This window comes from Antechinus flavipes, chromosome 5 (assembly GCF_016432865.1).
Source record: "Antechinus flavipes isolate AdamAnt ecotype Samford, QLD, Australia chromosome 5, AdamAnt_v2, whole genome shotgun sequence".
Taxonomy (NCBI): domain Eukaryota; kingdom Metazoa; phylum Chordata; class Mammalia; order Dasyuromorphia; family Dasyuridae; genus Antechinus; species Antechinus flavipes.
In genome coordinates this window covers 26,068,365-26,084,602 of record NC_067402.1, presented here as the reverse complement: position 1 = coordinate 26,084,602, position 16,238 = coordinate 26,068,365, and positions in this window count along the sequence as shown.

Here is a 16,238-nt window from a genome sequence, read left to right as displayed (position 1 = left end):
CTTTAACCCTATCTAATCCCAAACTTGCCGCAAAGTCACTATTATTACTACCTCAACAATATTGTTTTATTATTATTTTCAGATCAGTAGCACCATATATTAGATCGAGAATTGCTCACAGTCAGAAAGATTTGGGTAGACTTGCTCCTCACTCATACTAGCTATACATCCCTAGGAAAATCGCTCAACTTCTCAGTGTAACTGAGGCAACTCTTTAAATTTACAAATTACAGAAAAGATGTTGACCTTTATTGGCTTGAGGGAATTTCTTCATCTGAGAACTTCCTATATCAATGAAATTACAGGCATAGTCCTTATACTTGCTCAATTCTTTTTGAACCTATTTGGAGTTTTCTTGGCAAAGATACTGTTTGTCATTTCTTTCACCAGCTCATTTTTACAGCTCAGAAAACTGAGGCAAACAGGGTGAAGTGATTTGTTCAGAATCATACAGCTGGTGTCTAAGAGTAGATTTGAACTCAGTTCTTCCTGACTCTAGGTCTAATGATCCATCACTGTGTCACCTAACTGATCCCCATATTCATTATAGATATACAAATATATGAAATATACGAAGGTATATATATCTTTGTGTGTATGTATACACACATATGTATTAATTATCATTCCTGGATCATTATCACTGTTACAATGGACTTTTTTTATAGAACATATTTTATAAATATTTCTTTATTGATTTATCGTATCTACCACACGTTCATTGGCATCCATATGGCACCTAATAGCCTCAGCTACTGGCAAGATTATGAGGCTTTATAAGGTCCCAAAGAAGCTTTCAGTCTAAAGGTCTAATGGGAGACTAAGAAAGATGAACTCAGACACAATGTAAGTAAATAAATGGAAGATCAGATTATGTGCTAAGAACTCACTGTCTTTAATTCTCCCCCCATCTGCATTCTGTCTGTCTGTCTGCCTGCATCTCTCTGTTTTTCTCTTTTCTCTCCTCTCTGTCTCTGTCTCTCTCCTCTCTCTTCTCTCTCTCCTCTCTGTCTGTCTCTTACTCTCTCTCTTCCCTTCCTCTCTCTCTCCTCTGTCTCTGTTCCTGTCTTTCTGTCTGTCTCTTATCTCTCTCTCTGTCTGTCCTCCTCCTCCTCCTCCTTCTCTCCTCTCCTGACCTGTCCTATCCTCCCTTTTTACTCCACATCCAGTGCTCATATTGCTCTTTCCACTAATAATCCTACTTACAAGAAACCAAGTCAGAGAGGCTGCCATGAAAATCGATGTAAATTGAGCTGTGTATTTATCATCAAAGTCCCAGCCTGCCTGCAAACTGGACCTTTTGGTGTTCTGTTTTGTTTTATTTTGTTTTTCATTCTAAGAGAATTAAGCTGAAAATATCCCTGGCCTTGCTGTGATTCCGATTCAGACAAGGGCTTTTCCTTTATTTATTTTAGATGGCAATTTTCACATTTTTTTCTCTCTTGATTCTTTTATAATAAAATTCAGTAAGGGGAGAAGAAAAATGTTTTTCTAGAGGAACTGTAAGCTTGATAGAATATGCCCATTAAAAGGATTTTAATTAAGCTCCTAAATGCTTTGTAGAAGCAAACAAACCAACAACAGTAACAAAGAAAGCTTAAAAGAGTCTAAATTTTAATATCAGCAAAATGAGTGAAATTAAACATTCCCCTTCTTTCCTGGGGAAGGTCTTTTTCCTATTAGCTTGAAGTTTTACACACACACACATATATGTATATTCACACATGTATATACACATTTATATATATAGCTAGATATGAATATAAATAGATAAATATGTACACATGTAGAGACAATGATATAGATACACACACATATACATCTATATATGCACATATATATAAAATATATAATGTATAATGCTTATACACATATATAATTTTCTCACATGAAATATATGTATTATTATATACAATCACACCCATACATATATGTTTGTATATGTACACATATACACATAATTATACATGCGTGTATGTGTGTATATGTGTAGAGACAGAAGGAGAAAAAAAAAAACAAACAGAAACTGAGAAGAGACAGAAGTAGAGAGAGTCCTAGGAAGCTGCCTAGGAAGTAGCCATTTCTGTCACTTAAATAGGTTCCAGAATGTCATTCCAATCTTTTCAGGCTGATTTACTCTCGTTAATGGTCTCTCGCTCCTCCAGAATCTCTCATGTCTGCCCTTCTCTGTGCTCACGAGGATGTCACTCTAGCCCAGGCCCCCATTGCTTTCTTGCTTCAACTGTTGATTATAATAACCTTCATAGCTATTCTCCTTCCTTCCCAGCTCTCCCCACTCTCGTCTATCCTTCATACAGCTGTCAAAGTACTCACTGGGTCTTTTCACTGCTCTAAATTTTGGAATGGTTCTGTATGGCCTTAAAGATGAAACACAAGTTCCTCCTCAGCATAGCATCAAAAGCCCTCTCCAACCTGGCCACAGACTATCTTACCGGGCTAATTTCTTATTACTTCGCTCCGTGAACTCTGGGCTTCAGCCGCACAGAATTATTAGCTGTTCCCCAAATAGCACATCCCATTTCCCTACCCTCAGCATCTCTACAGTCCATCCCTTATGCCTGGAAAGCATTCCTCTATTCCTTTAGGAGTTTCTTTCTTAGGATCAGAGGATTATATATTTGGAGATAGAAATTGCTTCAGAGTCAGACAGCCTAATTTCCTCATTTTGTTGCATGTGTTTCAGAGCTATCAGAATGCAGATCCAGCCCTACTGTTTTTTTCCCTACCCCCCAAACTTGGGAGTTGGCTGCTCCGGGTAGCACTCCCCCACCTCCTTTACAGCTAATCTTGTTCTCTCTTTCTACAAATATTAATAGCAAGTTTTGTGTAATTTCTCCTTTGCTTCACAATCAAGTCAGTCAATCAGTCAAGTATTTAGACAAAAGTAAAACAGACCCAAAGAAGTGATGTTCTATGGAAGGAGACAATATGTGTGTTATAATGGTCAATCCATTATCTAGTACTGGTTAAGTACCTATTTTGTGCCAGGCACTGAGCTAAGCAGAGGCAGCATGTAGAGCAGTGGTTAAATCATTGGCCTAGTCAGGAAGATTCAAGTTCAAATCTGTCCTTAGATATTCTGTAGCTATGTGACCTTACACAAATCACTTCTGTCTGCCTTGGTTTCCCCAACTATAAAATATGGATGATAATAATAATTGTTGTGAAGCACAAATGAGGTACTAACTATTCAGTGCTTGATACAGTGCCCAACAGACAATGGATCTATTTCACTGTTTATTCCTTTCTCATCTTTCCTTCTCCTAAGTATACATAATAATTTTCTCTATCCATAGAAAGTCAGCTCTTTGAGGAAAGTGACAGCTTCAGTTTTGTCTTCATATTCCCAGTGCCTTGCACATAGTAGCCATTTAATATATGCTCAGTGATTAAATCATATGCTAGGATTGTGTTTCAGAGATGCTGAAGAGAATGACCCTCTCTCTGAGGTTGCCCCAAACTATCCAGATCCTGCTGGCAGCCACAAGCTTGTATATCACTCATTCACAAAATCTGATCTCTTTGTGAATGGAATTGATTTGTTCTGCCATGAATTTCCCTTCAGGAATAATTTTACCTATTATTCTTTCAGATGATCAGTAACCAAGAGCAGGTTTTCTTTCTGAAGGGGAAAAAAAACTCAGGAGGAAGGAGTACCTTGAGAGTATATACAGAGTTTAGCTAACTTGAGTCAATCTTTGGTTCTTCTTCCTTACTCTGATATTATCCTAAAAGGGGTGTTCTGTGTGATTGGCCCTCAAAACAGTTTTAGAATTGGAGGGACCTGAAGCCCTTTAGTCCAACTTCCCATTATATAGATGACATAACTGAGCTTTGGTGGGATTAAGTGATTTATCCTGAATCACATAGCTCATTTTCATGATGCCCTGTGACATGTTTACAAAATCATAAGATCATTAAATCTATGGAATAGAAAGAGATTTTGAAGACCATCTAGTCTAATCTCCTCATTTTATAGATGAGAAAAGAACAATTTTTAGGTGACTTGCCTAGGTTCATTTCTAACTACCTGTGCATGAAGCCTAGGACGTTTTTACAATTTCCTACTTATCTCTTCAGTGGATAGAGCCCTCAAATCTCAGGACAATTTAATTATGCTTATTAAACTTAGAGGAAAGGAGAAATGTGAGTTCCTAAATTTTTTTTTAAAGGTTTTGAATAAAATAGATAAGTTTAGACATTGTTACTGCGAACTCTTTGAATAGGTAGTGCCAATTAAATAGAAATAATAATAGTGTAACCTTCTCAGCTGAAAATTATGAATAAAATATGGCATACAAAAGGTCAGAGTTTTAAAGAGTGGCTCTTCCTTTTTGTACACACAGATTTTATATTGGCAAAATGGCCGGCTTGAGATAATTGGCTAACTATTATGCCAGAGATATTGTGGTCTCAATGGACTGGCTCACTGGCAGTAAAAAGGAAAGTTGTTTTGTGACTTTCTGTGGTTTTCATTAGATATACAGAGAATCTCAGAATCACAGGCCTTGGAGGCCATCTCTTCCAAACTGTACATGACCAAGAATGCCACTGATAACAAATAGCTGATCAATAGTTATCCCGCCTTTGCTTCAAGATTCTAGGAATGGGGAACCTGCTCCTTCCCAAAGCAGGTCTTCCACTTGGGCTAACAGTTCATTGATATGAAGTTCTGATTTTCAGCTTAAATCTGCTTCATTGCACCTCCCTCCCTTGTTCCTAATTCTGTCCTTCAGAGCCATGCAGAACAAACCTAATCTTGTCTCTATATTCCACTCCTTTGAGTTGGTTCATAAGTCAAAAAAGCTCTTATTAGGTTTGGACTTTGTGTTCTGACTATGCTAATCACTGGACTTAAAAAGAAAGGAATAAAGGAAGATGATTATCTCATCTTCCTGAGTCCCCATAAAAGGCTCTCTTCCATAGTTTCAACATGTTTAGGAGGCCATTTATCAGTAATTCTAACAATATAAGATATACTGCCATTCCTTCAAGTAGAGTTAAATTAGAATTAATTCATGTCTTGAGTCACTTTAAGTCTACCTTAGGCCTTGGATCATAGAACAGGATGAGACCTCAGAGGCTAGCTACTCTCATTCTCTCCTTTTCCAGATGAGATTATGAAGGCTCACACACCATACCTAGCCAAGGTCATACAAACAAGTTACTTAGCCACTTTATCTCACATCAAAGGCCAAGTGTGAACTAGGATTTTTTAACAACAGAGCCAAATGTCCTTTTCAATATGCTTCTTTCAGAACACACAAGCTTCCCAGCTTCAAATCAAATAAAGAAATCAAGGAAAGAGAAAAGCAATCCATATATGAATCCTTCTCTGCTCATCGGAGATGCACTGTTGCTAAGTACCCCCTTTGCCACTAGAAATGGGGGAACTGAGCTGTTGCCAGCAATGAATCCTGACAAGAAGGCCACGAGAAGCCTTCTTGTAACATAGCCCATTACAATCAGCTCTGAATCAAGAAGATCCTGCCCTGTTGAGAACAGAAAGCTGCTTTCTCTTGGCTCACTGATGATTTTCACTGAGATCTGTTGTTCTGGCTGGAGCTGAGGCAATGTTCCTATCCATACAAATAGCTAGAAGGGAGTTAGAAATCAGTTGATAATTAAAAAGTTGCCAAACATGATTAAACAAGTGATTTCTTAATGATTTGACCTGGCGGGTAAGGAGTACATGGCACAGCCTCCAAAACTTGGCTAACTTTTCACCATGCCCATGATCTTATGTGGCCATTTGTTTGGATGACTTTCCGTCCAAAAACGATAAGTGAAATAGGCCTGCTGGCTGCCTATGATTTGATGTTTTCTGAGTTGCCAATGTTTGAAAAACACAATTGTGCTTCCATTAGAGTTTTTTAAAAGACCTTAAAAAAGAATTAAAATGTCTACTTGGATGTCTACTCTGATATTAAAGATTTTACTTTTCTGGACCAAATCAAAGAATGTCAAGATGAAAGGAAGGTGATGGCTGTGTAATAGAGAAACAGCTTTCCAATTAAAGAACTTCAGGCTTTCAAACCAATCCAGAGATCTTGTAGATGTTCTCTCTCTGTACATTTGGATGTTTTGCATGAATTTCCATGTAAAATGGATAGTTATATCAATGTTCTAGCTAGGCCCAGCAGAATTCCATTTCAATCCTCCTGAGAGCAATTTTTGGCATTTTAGACCAATGACTATATGTTTTGACTTGAAAGCATATCCCCCACAAGTCACCTTGTTCTCAAACCAAGGAGATTAGGAGGGGAGATTCAGAGGAGAAAAAGAGAGGAAGGTAGAGGAGAAAAGAAAATGGGGGAGAAAAAAGAAGAGAGGGAAGGAGAAAAAGAAGAGAAAGAGAGGAAAGATAGAGAGAGTGAGAGAGAGAAATGGGAGAGGGAAGAAATAGAGAAAGATAGAGAAGGAAAGAGGAAAGAAAGAAGAAGAGAGGGGGAAAGCAAAGATAGAGAGGGAAGAAAGTAGGAGGGAATGGGGGAAATGGAGGAAAGAGGGAGAAAAGAGGGATGGAGGGATGAAGGAAGGGATGAAGAGAGAGAGGGAGGGGAAGAGAGAGACAGAGAGACAAAGACAAAGACAAAGCCAGCCAGCCAGCTAGCCAACTACACGTACACATGTGTCCGCAGGCACACACACACACACACACACACAATCACACAATGAGAGACAGAAAGATAGAAGGCAACAGACACACAGAGACAGAAAGAGACATAGACAGAGGCAGAGAGACAGAGAGAATCTTTGCGTTAGATAAATGGTTCTCAAAAAATCTTTTGGCTTCTTCATTGCACTGAAGATGCATTTCCTTAGAAGGTATCCCTCTTCCAAATTCTGAAGTCAGCTGCCTTCTCTCCAGTCCCCAACTTTTTTTACTTCTTTCTCCTAAATCAGTTGTATAGACTCCTCTCTGAACAACTCATGTCTAACCTTTCTCAATCATCACTCTACATACTTCTCTGCCAGAGCAACCTTCCAATAATTAGATGTGATCTTGTTCTCTCAAACATCTTCATTGACTCCCCATTATTGATTTAAGGTAAATTCCCTAGCCTAGCATTTGAGGCCCTGTAAATCTGGTTTCGTACTACATCTTTGTTTCGTACTACATCCCATCACAGAAGAGCATAAGAATAATTGCAAATATTTCTAGAGCTCTTTACAGATTGCAAAGTACTTAAAATGTATATTTTCCTTTTAGTTTCACAAAATCCCCCTAAAGTGTGCTGCTATGTTATAAAGAGGCAGCTAGGTGGCTAAGTGGATATTATTCAATATCAGGAAGTCCCGAGTTCGAATTTGTCCTGACAACTCTTAGCTCTGTGACTCTGAGCAAATCACTTCACTTCTCACCATAAGTTCCTCCTGATATGATAACACCTAGCTCTTAGAGTTGCTGAGAAGCTAAAATGAGGCAACTTGTGTAAAGAATTTTTCAAACTTTAAAGAGCTATAAAATAAATGCTAGCTATTATTATCTCTCTTACTATTATGATCTCCATTTATTTGCAGATGAGAATACTCAGGCCCCGGGAGGGTTGCCCTTGTCCATGTCACCCAGCTATTCAGAGTCTGAGGCAGGCCTCTAACCCAGGTTTTCCTGACTTTGATTCTACTTCTCTATTTAATATATCATATGTTCTTTAAAAAAAATTATAGCTTTTTATTTATAAGACATATCCATGTGTAATTTTTCAATATTGACCCTTGTAAAACCTTCTGTTCCAACTTTTCCCCTCCTTTCTCCCACCCCCTCCCCTAGATGGCAGATAGTCCAATACATATATCATATGTTCAAAGCTCTAACCCCAAAGCAACACTTTCTAGCCTCTGCAAACATCGCCTTTTCTACATGGGGGAATCCTCTTCTAGCTACCATCTCTGTTTTTACCTGTAGAAACCCTTCAAGGACCAATATTTCAAATAAAATCCCCCCTCCCCCCACAGTGGAAGCTTTCATGGTTCAATGACCATCTCTGACTCATTGAGTTACTATACTCCTGTACTCTTCGGCTCTTGTTTTTTACCTTGTACATATCTGCCCTTATATCTATACCACAGACAGACATACAGACAGGCAGACATATAGGTGATATTTGATAGTTAATAGATAGATAAGAAAAAGAGAGAATATGTGTATGTGTATGAATAAGAGGTGAGAGACAGAGAGAGAGACAGAGACACAGAGTACCTCCATTTCAATCTCTGGGCCATATAGAAGTAGAGAGACAAAGGTAATTACAAGGAAACCTGCTGTATCTTTGCCTGAAACAATCGGAACCTGCCAAAATGTACAATGGCCTAAAGCCCAGGACTTGGATCATGGGATGATGTGTGTGTGTGTCATTCCAGCTTCAGAGTGACATCAACATCCTCATTTATAGTGACATTAGCTGGAGGGAGATGGAATCAACTTTATGAGCCAGTTTGCTGTGTAGCCCTCATTGGATCATTCTGGGACCATAAATGAGTAAATGGCTTACATTCCCCACAAAGTCAAGAATTTTATTGTTCTCCTGACACATATCATATGGAAATTAGCTTCATTTCTCTCTTTTATAATTTTCTTCCTATTATTGGTCTGAGAAAAAAGATAATGGAGATTCTCTGTAAAGAATATGGCTTAGATTGTTGGAGGGTGATAAAAATGACATATGAGGGTTGAGTAGGAGGAATGGTTGACCCAATTTGCTACAAGATACTACAGAGAAACTTCATATGTCCTTGATGGAATAGAGCATTGGAGTTGGAATCAGAAGATTTGTGTTCAAGTCTTGGATCTGCCAGTTGCCATCTATGTGACTTTGGGCTGGTCACTTAATCCTTCTGGGCCTCAGTTTCCTTATCTATATAAAATGAGCATTAGATGAGCCCTAAGACCCCTTCTGTTTTTAAGTCTATGATCTACACATTCAATGTGGTCTAAACTTCTTTGGGCCACATTTATTCTGCTTCTCCAGGGAAAATTCTGTAAAAGACTATATTATAAGATACAATGCTTGACATTTTATACTTTTCACATATAAAACGATAGAATCACAGTAGGAATGTTGAAGATCATTTATATCAATGCCCTGCTTGCCACAGTAGTCATGGCAGATGGTCATCAAGTCTGTATTTGATGTTAAAATAAGGAAATAAATCTGAAATTATCTATCTCAAGCATAGGTTAGAAGGAAGAAGGGAATTTGTATAAAGAAGCTAGTTGCATTGCTGGACAGCTGCTACTGTTGAAAGTCCTTCATTGAGTAAAAGATTTTCTTCCTGCTAATTTCTACCCATTGATCCAAAAGAGCAAAACAGGGTCCAAGGTAGGGAAAAGAGGACTTTATCCCAGGATACTGAAATTTAGAGGACATTTTCAGATATTTAACATAGAAATAATCAGTCTTAACACATATAATGAAAAATGAGTTCAAATAATAAACCAAGAGAAGCTGGTTTCCTCTTCCTCTCCAGGTGAACTCTTCCCCAGCCCAATCCAGACCATCCAGCTTTCTGCAGTTCTTCCAGGCAATTCATGTCCCTTCAAAATCCAACTCAAGAATCCCAAAAGAAGCTTCCTGAACTCCGAATAGCTCCTTTTATATGTATATATTTTTTCTAACTTGTCAGCAAACCTTTTGAAGATACATAGGTAGATGGATCATTGTGTCTAGAGTTGAGATATGCAATGAATACATGAATATGAGTCTAATTCCAGCCTCAGACACTTGTTAGCTGGGTGACCCTGGGCAAGTCACATGATCACATGGTCTCTATTTGCCTTGGCAGAAGTTTGGGGCTCAGTGGGTAGAGTCAGGAAGATCTGAGTTCAAATTCAGCCCCAGACATGTTGTGGGACCCTGGGCAAGTCACTTAACCCTGTTTACCTCAGTTTTCTCATCTGTAAAATGAGGATAACAATAGAATGAATTTGCAGGGTTATTATGTGGATTTCACAAGATAATATTTTTAAAGTGCTTGGCACACTGCCTGGCACAGCATTGGTGATTAAAAAATGTTTGTTTCCTTCCTCCCTTTCTTCTCTTAGACAATAGTGTCCTAGTAGCCTTCTTCTCTTTCCCACCACTAAATTGGAACTTATTTTGCCCTTTATATTGTGAACTTTATTTTTTTTTATTAAAGCTTTTTCTTTTCAAAACATATGCATGGACAATTTTTCAACCTTGTTGAAAACCTTGCGTCCTAAACTTTCCCTCCCACTTCCCCACCCCCTCCTCTAGATGGCAAGTAATCCAATATATGTTAAACACGTGCAATTTTTCTATGTATAATTCTACACATCATGCTGCACAAGAAAAATCAGATCAAAAAGAAAAAAAATGGGAAAGAAACAAAATTTAACCAAACAATAACAAAAAAGAGTGAAAATACTATGCTTTGATGCACCCTCAGTTCCCACAGTCCTCTCTCTGGGTGTAGATGGCTTTCTTCATCATTAGACCATTGGAAATGGCCTGAATTATCTCATTGTTGAAAAGTACCATTTTAATGGCTATCTATTTTAATGATGAGGTGAAGAGATCTAGATAAGTTGACCAAAATATTGTATTGTGTTAATGGTGGGTACAAGAATTGAACTCAGGTCATCCGCCCATAAATTGACTTCCTCACTCATGTGACAGCCTTTTAAATTGCTGAAAATAGCTGATACATCAGTTTCTTATTAATATCTTTTCTCGGTTAAAAATTGCCTGGAGGAAATGATTTTAATGGTAGAGAAATTCAGGTCAACAGTAGTTTTCATCAGTCTACTGATTTTGTACAAGTCCTTTCACTATTTAAATAATCTCTTCATTCTAAACACAATTACTATTTCTTACTACCTTATAATAAATTGTAATGTAAGTCTCCAACTAACACACTCAGTTTCCATAATTACCAAAACTCCATAAAACTAACAAACCAAAATCAGAATATATCTGTGTATTTTCAGCTCTCTAGAGATAAGCTAATACAGTGAATAGAAACCTGTCCTCTGATGTTAGGAAGATTTGAATTCAAGTCCCAGCTCTGACACATAGTAGTCAAGTCACTTAATCTTTCAGTGTTTAGGCAATGCTTTAAGATTACATAATCTTACAATAATTACATAATTTCAGAAGAATTGTGGGTCTATATTGGTAAAGAGGGTGCTTTTATTAAAAGTTCCTTAAAGTGGTAAACTCACAAATTTCCTCCCACCCCAAAATCAGCTTCTCATATTTTCATTGGGGACCAGCCAAATGGTGATATCAATCATGGATATTATAACCTGTCTCATGAAAGAGTTATAAATATTTATCCATTAATATTTGAAGCCAAGGCTCTTGGAAAAAATGTACTAAAAATAAAGCCTTTTTTTTCCTTTCTTCTATTACTTATTCCTTGCACAATCACTATCTGTATTAAATTGTGAGTTTCTTGAGAGTAGCACTGTTTTTTGCATACAGATACAGTGCCTAGCACAGAGTAGATATTTAATAAATATTTATTTACTATTGATTATTGATCTACATGGTGGAACAAATAAAGTGGAAAGACTTAGAGTAAGGAAGATGAGGAGTTCAAATGTCACCTTTGATATTTCCTGGCTGGGTGATCATGAGCAAGCAGAATGCATGCTCCTTGAGGGTCTATTAATTCACTTGAAAAGTGGAGACAATAATACTTTTAGTACAGAACCAGAGTTTTTAAATGTGAGTCAATATATATGAAGCAAACTTGAAAGTACTAGCTGATGTGTGACCCTGGGCAAGTCACTTAACCCCAATTGCCTCAGCAAAAAAAAAAAAGAGAGAGAGAGAGAGAGTACTAGTTAAATGGGAACTCGAGTTGTCCAAAATCATAAGTAGATTTTTAAAACATCATTAAAAACCCATTAATATTAATATAATTAGCATAATACTAAGAATTATAGTTATCTGTTTTGAAGGCAGAGATTGTGTCTTAGCTAAATTTTGTATTTAATATTATTCTGCACATAATAAATGTTTAACCAATGTCTTTTAATGGCTTTTTAAATTTAACAAACATTTATTGAGCTCATATCCTGAGAAAAAGTACAAAAAAGCTCGACATGATTCCTGTTTTCCATCAATCCAAAAACATTTATTAAACCTCTACAATATTCCAGGAAATGTACAAAGGACCCTTAATGCATAGACAAAAGTAAAACACCCTTTTCTTGAAGAGCTTATATTCTAAAGACGGAGATAAGATGTATAGTTTTTGTGTGTATAGAATTTATAAACCATATAAATTAACTATAATGTGGTATTTACTGCTCTTCATTTTCAGAGGAGCAGTGATATCATATACTGATATCTTGATTTAGTCACAAATTGTATTTAAGTGAGGCAAAAGTAAAAAGGAAAGAAAAAACAACTATGCTTCTAAAAGGTCAAAATGTTTACCTCTGTGTATGGGAAAATGATGAGTTTACCTCTTGAGAACTGTAACTTTGTTAGGGATCTACTTAGAGGGTATAGATATAATTTGACTTTACTGTGATGATATAAAAAGAAGCTACAGGTAGAAAAGGTATTGTGCCAGAAGAAGAGGGAAGGGGAGGGAAAAAAGAGAGGGGGGTGAGCATTGTATGACCTTACTCTCATTGGGTTTTGTTCAAAGAGAGAATATCAGGCATATTTAGTTTTATATAGAAATTTGTCTCATTCTACAGGAAAGTAGGTGCAGAAAGGGAAAAGGAAAGGGGATGGTAATAAAAGGGAGAATAGACATATGGGGGAAAGGGAAAAGAAAGGGGGAAGGGACTGTAAAAGGGGAGGGCAGATTGAGGGAGGTGATGGTCAAAAGCAAAACAAAGTGAGGAGGGATAGTGGGATAAGAAAGAGAAAAGTATAATTTGAGAAAAATATGATGGCAGGAAATTCAGAGTTAGTATTTTTAAGTGTGAATATGAACTCTCCCATCAAATGGAAGCAGATAGCAGACTGAATTAAAACACAGAATCCTATAATAGGTTGTTTACAAGTGATTTAAAGCTTCACAAAGTAATCAGCCTCATTCTCTCTTCCAGAATCATTCAAAGTCCAGTGGAAAGACAAAAGTTGAAATGACCAACAATGGCTAAAGGATACAGTGGATGACCTTGGTGTCATCAATGTGTGAACAAGCTCTGAGTGTTCCACTGTGTCTGCTTAAGATGCTTCTATGGTTGTTGGAAGAAATTATTCTCTTTCACCCATTTTGTTGGGAGAAATCTTCATATGCTTAGGATAGACTAGACATTCCCCTAAGTCAATGAAGGTTTGAGATCCCCAAATTACTCCCAATAATTTAGCCCATCTGATGAGAGTTTGCTAGGGTGTGGCCACTGTGGATACTATACCTTTTTGGGAGCCACAAGTGAGAATTGAGTCAAGGCTGGCACCAAAAGTGAATGAGCAGCCCTGACAAGGACTTAGCAGCCCTTACACTAATGGTTTACTCCTCTCTGAATACCCTACAGAACTCTGGGAAGGAAAGACACTGGCAATCTGTAGCCCTAAAAGGCATCTTGTAGAAGGGGCATCACAGTTGAATCTTGAAGAAAATAAGAAATACTATGAGATAAAGGTAAGGAGGAAAAGCATTGAAGGAATGAGGGACAATAAATGCAGAGACGTGAAAATGGAAGATGGAATATGATGAATGAGGAGTAGGAGGATATTATGATTGGAACATGATTGGATCCAATCAATCAATAACAATTATTTCTTCTTTCCTTTTTCTAATCAAATTAACTAAAAGTTTATTTATTTTATTGGTATTTTCATAAAACCAACTTTTATTTTTGTTTATTAGTTCAATAGTTTTCTTATTTTCAATTTTATTAATCTCTCATTTTATTTTCAGAATTTCAAATTTGGTATTTAATTGAGGAGTTTTAATCTGTTCTTTTTCCTAACTTTTTTAGTTGCATCCCCAATTCATCGATCGTCTCTTCCCCTATTTTATTTTGCAAATAAGCATCTAGAGATATAAAACTTCCCCTAAGAACTGTTTTGACTGTATCCCATAAATTTTGGTATGAACAACAAAGTATTAAAGACCAGTTACTATGTGTCAGTCAGAGAGTAGGTGCTGAGGATGCAAATAGAAAGAATGAAACAATCTCTATATTCAAAGAACAAACATTCTAATAGAAAGTGCAACAATTACAAATGAGTTTTATAAATACATATAGAAGAATATAACAGGAACAAATATAAATATATACAAAGTAGTTAAACACAGAAGCATCTCTTAGGCTCAGTGGATAAAGCACTAGGGCTGGAGTCAGGAAAACCAGCCTGAGATAATTACTAGCTGTGTAGCCCTGGGCAAGGCACTTAACTTGTATTTGTCTTAATCCACTGGAGAAGGAAATGGCAAACCACTCCAGTATTTCTCCAAGAAAACTCCCCAAAGGGGTGAGGAAGAATCAAACATGATTGAAATGACTAAATAATAACAGCTAAACACAAAGGGTTGGGAGGAAGGGCAGTTTCTATCTATGAGACCTTAAGCAAATTATTTATTTACTCTGGTCCTCAGTTTCTATATTTGTAAAGTGATGGGATTGCATAAAATGACTTCAAAGATCCCTTCTGGATTTAAATGCTGTGATTCTATGATTATAAACACTACAATTTAAAAGGAAAGAATAATCAAAGGGTGCAATGGCAACCCCCATGGAAGGTTTAGAATTCAAAGGCCTTTAAAGGGAAGTGAGGCCATATTCAAGTGGTGAGGCTGGAGGAACCATTTCAAACAGGGAGGGAACTTGCATTCATTATCATAAAAATCATAATAATAGCTCAAATTGATATAGCACAGTGGGAGATGCAAGCGGGGAATGCAAAATGCAGACTTCACAATGGAATAATCTGCAATGCAAACATTGTCTTCCTTCTGTTCAGTTCAGGGCTCACTCTCTCACATCTCTCCCTTCCTTGTTTGACTGATTTGTGAAAGCCATTTCTCTGGGATGGAATTCAGGGTACAACTGACCCTCACGTTTGCCACTCAGGAATTCAGTAGCCTTTAGACAGGGGATAATTTAGGATGCCAGTTGTCTGGGTGCTCCTTGAGTCAAGAGAGGTAATTTTGCTTGAAGGACAGGAAGAGAGATTTAATGAGGATTAGCAAGCAAGTGGGCTTTTAGAGACATTTCTAGCTGAGTATGAATACATGTTTATCAAAAATAGCTTCTATAAATTAAGAACAGGATTCTTAATAATAACCTTGCCTATTCAGCTAGTTGATATCATTGATAGAGAGCTGGTCTTGGAATCAGGAATCATGCCTCAGACACCAGCTCTGTGGCTCTGGAGAAGTCACTTAATGTCTAGCCTCAGTTTCCCATTTGGAAAATGGAGATAATAATTACCCCTAATTCACAGTATTTGGTCTGAGGATAAGATGAGAAAATAAATACAGGACATTTTGTAAAAAGTATGCTAGCAGTTACGATCAGTGTTGTTATTTAAAATTGACAAGTTTTCTTCTAAAGAACATGGCCTTCTAATTTTAATTTTGAACTTGGAAATCTGATCACCCTGTGGCTAAAGCAAGATGTCCTGTGATCAGTCTGGAGCAGAGATTCTGCTGAAAAGACAGTTAAAAGTATCATAAGTTGGTATATGTGGATGCTTGAAGGTTATGTTCAATGCCAAGATACAAGGCCTGGGGGTAAAAGAGGGGAATGGGAGTAGGAGAGAAAGGGAAAAGGGGAAATGTGTTATGTGAAGTTAATAAATATACTTATTGTCAAAAAAAAAAAAGAAAGAAAAAAAAGAAAAAAAACATGGCCTCTAGAGGACCTATACTTGGACTTAGATTTCTGAATTCTCTTATTGAAGAAGGGACCCTGAAATTCTAAAAATCCTTGAAGGAGAAAATTTCCTTCAACTCTGCCTCAGTGAGGGACCCTTCCTCCCTCCAAGGGAAACAAGACAGTTTCATTCTGTTATTTAGGTGGGGTTGGTTCAGTCCTGAAACTCATTGAATTCTTGGAATCAGGAAATCAGCAATCTTCAAATTCAGCTTAAGCTGAAACCCAGCGTGTAGGACTCCACCCACAAGCCCCCTTCAGCTGGTAGCCAAAACTCCTATTATAAAAGAGCCAATCTAAAATCCTCTCTTTGCAGAGGTTCTAAACATGATAGCTATGCCATGCTTGCTATGCCAAGGGCCTCGGCCCACTGGAATATTCTTTTCTAATGCTATCCTCTCTT